Source organism: Mustela nivalis (assembly GCF_964662115.1).
Source record: "Mustela nivalis genome assembly, chromosome: 14".
NCBI classification, from domain to species: domain Eukaryota; kingdom Metazoa; phylum Chordata; class Mammalia; order Carnivora; family Mustelidae; genus Mustela; species Mustela nivalis.
In genome coordinates, this window is record NC_139033.1 from 78,746,803 (window position 1) to 78,753,911 (window position 7,109).

Here is a 7,109-nt window from a genome sequence, read left to right on the forward strand (position 1 = left end):
CCCCAAGGGACCCAAAACTTTAAGAACCTGAAGTTCTGGAGGTCTTCAATCCGTGCTTATCGCTTAAAAAAAAAAAAAAAAATCACACAAAACCCTACAAAACTACTTGAAACCCAGACCTGATGATACATGGCACTAGTGGACTACGTCTTTGGTTCCTAATGTCACCGGGGTTATCAGGAGGTAGACAGGAATCTGTACTCCTTGCTCTCGGTCCTGCTTCCCTCTGAGCTAGCGTCCTTTTAGGGGGTCCTCCCCACATGAAAGTGAAATGCCAGCCCCCTGAGCAGGAAATCTTGGGGCTACGTGGTCTCCGGGACCCAGGGGTGAGGGTGTGACATGTGGGGCCACACACCGGGTCTGACAGGCTCAGAAGGATAAACCCAACCACACAGATGGGGTCGGGACAATTGCACTCCCCAGAGGAAATGGGGGTGCCACTACTAGAATAAGAGGGAACATGATTTGTCTCCTAAGATGCTAGGAGACAACTGTTCTCCTACTCAGATTTGTGATTTTCCTCTTAGGAAACATTACCCTGGAGGCCTTTCTCCTTTCCTGGCCGACAGTTCCCTGAGAAGAAACCCCAGCAAAGACTGTCCCGCATGGTTTCTGCGGCTCTTGCCCCAGACCCAGGCTTTTCCCAGGGGTCTCCGCCTTGCTGCCCTTGACACACAGTCCAGAGATCCTCCCACATTCCCGGTGGGCAGGTCTGCTCTGTCCCTGGGTCTCTCCAGTCCTGAGCTGCCCACTTGGAAAGGCTTTCCCTGGCATGGAGATGAGGAATGGCAGCGTTCCTCAAAACACAGCCTCTGTGTTTAGCATCGTGATAAAAGAGGCACTTGGAGCACCCCCTGCCCCCTTCTGTTTCATTCTCCTTCTAGAATAGGACGCTGCAGGGGCATAGAGGCTGTTTCGCAGGAAAGGCCCAGAAACGGTGCCTTTGAGGGACCATAAAAGCCTCCTGGTGAAGGTTTCCTATATAAGGAGCTCTGCTGAGAAGCCTGCCCTCTGCGGGCTGGGGCTGGGGCTGGGCCGGGTGCTCCAGGAGGAAGGAGAAGGCCCCAGAAACTACTCACATCTCACTCGCTAAGCCGTCTTTCCAGCACCTTCAGAGGAGCCGAGCACTGGCCCTGCCTCTCCCTGACTGAGGGCTTGCGTCACTTCCCCAGGATTCTGCAGTCCTGGAAAGAGACTGCCCGGCTTCCAAAAAAGGAATTTTCCCTGATGTGTCTGATCCTGTTGACTCAGCCGGTGCCCTCTCTTGGTGTGTCCTTTTCCTCACCGTGTCCACCGGGCACCCTGGCCTGTTTCGGGGGTAGGGGAGTTAAGCAAAAGGGGAAAATGGGGAAATGCCGCCTCATCATCAAAAAAGGGGATCCATTCAGAAGGACTACTTAGAGTCTGGGAGCTTTCCTCTTCCCCTGATGCTGTGCGGTACTTGACCAGGACGGCCTGGGTTGGAGCAGCCCTGACAGAGCTCTCAGGGAAGGCTAAATCCGGGCCTCGGGGTTCCAGCCTCGAGGCTGTAATGCTCAAGGCCTGCGGAGAGGGGAGGCAAAGGCTGATTTTGCAAACATCAAAGGCTCCCGAGGGCCCTTCATGAGGCTTTTGATGGGAGAGAACTAGCAGAATTAAAACCTGTTTCATGTCTGGGAGGAGTCCCAACAGGTGCGCCCCCCTCTTGTCCCCGGTTTGAGTTAGGCGACACGCATTCCAAACGTGACACTTCTTGTTCTAATCTTAGTATCGCCACACCCCACATTTAGTCCGCTGACTGGGAGAAAGGTGGGGTCACCGTGGCTGCTCCCTGGAGCTCCCCACAGTGTAGTCCTTGCAGAGAAAGAGCAGAATATAAGGTTTGAGATGTCACCAGTAACGAAGTCACTGGCCGAAGCTGCTCCAGTGTCCAATTCAGAAATGGGAAATCATGCCTAGGCGCTCCGAATCTGTGACCTCCCATTTCGTGGCGCACCCCAATGTTTATTAGTGTGCCCCCTTTCTCAGTCACACATACACAGCTCCATGTCCCCACACGTCCTGCCATCTCCACTGGGTGACCGAGCCAGGCATGGACTGAGAGCGTTGCCCTGGCCAAAGACAGACTCTGGTTAGGATCACCGGGCTGTGAGCAGACTTCCTGTCACAGCACTCTGCGTCTGTACAGTGAAGATTAAAACGAGGTGGTCCGGCAATTCCATTTCCAGGCAGGTGTTCTCGGCACGGGTTTAAAAAATGTTAACAGAGCTTCTTCTGTCACCCTGGCATTTTCCAATTCCCCACATTTCTACTCTTGTGCCCAGCACCCCCCACCCCGGGAAAGTGTCTGTTGCCTGCTGGCTCCGGGACCCCAAGTCAGGGACCCTGCTGTAGGCTTTGTCAGACAAGGATCTTAAAACCAGAATCAGTTCCTCCAAGGCAAGTTCTCTTTCTCCTCACACAGCATGGCAGCTGTAGGCTTTCCTTCTTACACAGGGAAGGTGTGCATGGCCGCCCGTCAGAGCTGCCCCCCTCTCTGTGATCACAAGTAGTCAAATAAATAAATAAATAAATGAAATCTTTAAAAAGATTTGTCAAATAAATAAATAAGATCTTTAAAAAAAGAAAAAAGAAAAAGCAGCCAGGCGCTGAAATCGCCAGCCTGGTCACTGAGGCTGAGCGGCACATTCTCCTTGTCTACCTGGACATGATTCACAGGAACTCAGTGAGGGGACACTTCAGATGGGATGACACTCACGCCTGCCAACACCAGTCTCGTTGGTATTTAGTTAGACCTCAAACATAGAAACAATTTGAGATCTAAAAGGATGCGGCTACCACTGGTTCCTGCTCCCAATGCACCAGGGTGAATTACCACTCCAAATGGCATTTTGCTTTAGAAATGATCACCTCTCTGGGCAAGGGCTGAATCATGAGCAGATGAGGGCGCTTGGGTCAGGAGGATGGCCCCTGAGGGCCAAGCTGTTGTCTCAACATGAGTCACAGATATCCCCCGTGGGGGGCAGGGCAGCAGCGACCCAGGATGTTGGTGCTCTGCCCTCATCCTTGGTGTGAACACTTTCAGGGGTCACATCCCCTACCAAGGCAGCTCATTCTATTTGTAGACAGTTTTGTTCGCTTTTTCTTTTCTCTTCTTTTTTATGTCAAATATCTGGGTCCCTAAGACTTGCGCTCACAGGTTTTGCTTCTGTCCTCTTTAGTTATAAAAAACAAATCCTACCTACTTCGCCACCCAGTGCCTTTAATCTCCCCGGGATGCCGGCACCCCCCCGACCACCACCACCACCACACACACCCACACACCGCGGGCTGCTGGGCTCTCCCAACCCAGTACCGACTCCTCTGCCCCACGCCCCAGGCCGGAAGGGAGCGTTCCGGGGAGCACAGCCTCCTTTCTTCAACTTGGACCTGGCCTGCCCTCTCTGCCAGGGTGGCTGGTACAAGCTAGTAAAAGTACAAGCTTTCGGAAGGAGCAGAACAAAAGCAGATGGTGTTGCTGACTTGGGGGTCCCGCTCAGAGTGTGCAGCCTGGGAGGGGTCTGGGGCCAGTGCTCCGTGTGGCAGGGCGAGGAGAGGGCGTCCTGCAGGAGACAGGACCTTGAGCAGGGGGCGGGGCCTCTTGGGGGGTTCTGAGCAGCAGGTGCAGGAAGGATAGCTCTAGGATCCCTCCCAGGGCAACTTGTAAACCTCTGGGAGGGAGAGAAGATCCCCTGCCAGGTTCCTGAGGTTTCCCACAGGGCCTCTGGAGTGCGCGTGCTAATGCAGGTAAGTGCATGCCGTGTGCATGGTGTGTGCGTGTGCACGCTGTTTGCACGGCTGTGTGCCCGTGCTGCGTGCCTGTGTGCACCTGTGTGGTCAAGGGGGAGACCTGAAACTGCTGAAGAGTTCCTGTGAAAGGCAGGAGGGGAGGGAGAGCCCAAAGAAGTTCTATTATTTTCATTGTAACATTGTTTAAAAATGTACAAACAAAACCAGATATGAATCCTCTATTCTGATTGCTTCCATTCAACTGTTTTTTCAAATTTACATAACAAATATAAACAAAACTGGAAAAAACCCCCACTAAATCCCGGTTCACAGCTTTAATATAATGTAGATGATGCTTGCTTAAGTTAAACTGGGGCTTGCGGTGGAACGTTGACTTGCTGGATGAGAACTCTGGGCTTGCTCGGATCCCTGCAAAGCTTCCCTTCACCGGACACTGTCCCACCACCTGCCGGCACCTCCTGCAGCATCTTCCTATAGAAAGTGCTCAATAAATGTTTGTTAATTAATGGAATAAATAAGTAAAGGAAGAAAGTCCTCCTCTACTCTTTCCTTTAGGAGAATTATTTGGCACACTACAATAATAAGCGCAAAAATACACAACACGGAAATGCACAGATGATGCATAACATGATCATCTAAATTGAAATATGATATAAAACTTCCCAGCGTGAGAATCCAATGCCCACTCAGAAGCTTGGCTTTGGGGGAAACCTGGCTGCCCGACTCCATTCTTTTTTTTTTCTTTTCTTTTCTTTTTTTTTTTTAATTTTATTTTATTTATTTGAGAGAAAGAGAGAGAGAACATAAGCAGGGGTAGCAGCCGGCAGAGGGAGAGGGAGAAGCAGGTTCCCTGCCCAGCACTGAGCGCAGCAGGCAGAGGGAGAGGGAGAAGCAGGTTCCCTGCCCAGCAATGAGCCCGATGCGGGGTTGATCCCAGGACCCTGGGACCATGAACCAAGCTGAAGACAGATGTCCAACCAACTGAGCCACCCAGGCGCCCCTGCCCATCTGCCAATCTGCCTGACTCAGGGCACAGCTTCCCTGAGCAACGTTATGAATCTGTATAATTAGAATAAAATACCACTCACTCTGAATCAGATCTCAGACCTCAGGCAAGGGTGAAACATCACAAAGAATGTGAGAATGTTTTTTTTTAAAGTCGTGAATGACTCAGCTTCCTGAAGATGAATGAAGCTTCTTCCTCTTGCTGAAGAGTGAATTTAAGAAGAAAGAAAGACAGGGGTCCCTGGGTGGCTCAGTCTGTTAAGGTTAAGCTTTGCCTTGGATCAGGTCTTGATCCCAGGACCCTGGGATCCAGCCCCGTGTTGGGCTCCCTGCTTAGCAAAGAGCCTGCTTCTCCCTCTCCCTTTGCCTGCTGCTCTCCTTACTTGTGTGCTCCCTCTGTCAAATAAATAAATAAATGGATAAATAAATAAATAAATAAATAAACGGATAATCTTAAAAAGAAAGAAAGAGGGGCACCTGGGTGGCTCAGTGGGTTAAGCCTCTGCCTTCAGCTCAGGTCATGATCCCAGGGTCCTGGGATCGAGCCCCCCATCGGGCTCTCTGCTCGGCAGGGAGCCTGCTTCCTCCTCTCTCTCTCTCTGCCTGCCTCTCTGCCTACTTGTGATCTCTCTCTGTCAAATAAATAAATAAATAAAATCTTTAAAAAAAGAAAGAAAGAAAGAAAAAGAAAGAAAGAAAGAAAGAAAGAAAGAAAGAAAGAAAGAAAGAAAGAAAGAAAGGCAGAAGTCAGTGCCAAGTGCATTTTTTTCCTATTCCCTTCAATCTAACTTTTGGGATGAAAAATAGTCATTTCAACAACAACAAAATGTGGCTTATTACTGATAGTGACATAAGTTTTGATTCATTCAAGTTGAAAATACTAAAAACATACAGATCTATCAGAATGGCAATCATGGTATGGCAAAGCTCTGAATTAAAGAAAATAAGTAATTGTTGCTAGGAAAACCATTCACACTTCAAGCCATTTATAATAATGAAAACTTTCAAAAACGTAATCAAAGGAAATTGATAAAGCAAATGAAAAACATTTAGAGGACAACAAACTTCTTAGCAAACAGATTTAAAAATTAATTTTTAGGCATGATAATGGTTATGTTCCCAAAAGAACTCCCTACCTTTTAGAACTACAAACAGAACTTTTCTCAGATGGAGTAAATGACATTTGCATTATGCTTCAAGATACTTTGGAGTGGAGCAGGAAGTAAATGAGACTATAGCTGAAACAAAAGTACTCATGAATTGACCATTCTTCATGGGCCCAGAGGGGTTCATTATGCTATTTTCTGTTTATGTTTAATATTTTCCACAATAAAAAGTGTTTAAAAATCAGGCATTTTCCAGGTGCTTGGGTGGCTCAGTTGGTTAAAGGTCTGGTTACAGCTCAGGTCATGATCCCAGGGTCCTGGGATGGAGCCCCACAAAGGGCAGGGAGCCTGCTTCTCCCTCTCCCTCTCTCAATGAAGAAATAAAATCTTTTAAAAATAATAAAATAAAATAAAGTAAAATATCTAATGTGCCTGACAGGCTGGAAACTGAAGTAAGAAGACAGGATGAGCCTCAATGGGCGGCCGGTGGGGCTCAAGCCAGAAAAGCAGAGTGAAACTGCATCATGCTGTGTGTATTCACTGTCATGCACAACTGGAATGGAAGTCTTTAACATTTTAGAAAAGAAAATCATTAAAAAATACCTACGGGTGGGGCACCTGGGTGGCTCAGTGGGTTGAGCCTCTACCTTCGGCTCAGGTCATGATCTCAGGTCTTGGGATCGAGCCCCGCATCGGGCTCTCTGCTCAGCGGGGAGCCTGCTTCCCTTCCTCTCTCTTTGCCTGCCTCTCTGCCTACTTGTGATCTCTGTCTGCAAATGAAAAAATAAAATCTTTTTAAAAAATATCTAAAAGAGAGATTTGAAAATTATGTATTATAATCTAGGAGAAGCACCAATACTTTTGATTTTATCAGAAAGAACATTTTCTGTTATTAAAAATAACAGATTAGGGCACCTGGTTGGCTCAGTTGGTTAAGCATCTGCCTTCAGCTCAGGTCATGATCCCAGGGTCTTAGGATCGAGCCCCACCTTGGGCTCCATGGTCAGTGGAGAGCTTGCTTCTCCCTCTCTGTATCCTTGCTGTTCTGTCTACTCATGCTCTCTATCTCTCTGTCAAATAAATAAAAACCTTAAAAAATAATAACAAGTTAATTCCATAAATTATAAAATTGATCAAATGTTTAAAATATACCAAGCTTGAAGGAGAAGACACTACTGAAATGGAGGCAGAGGAAACACCATTTGTGGATACACACAATGAAACACCAAC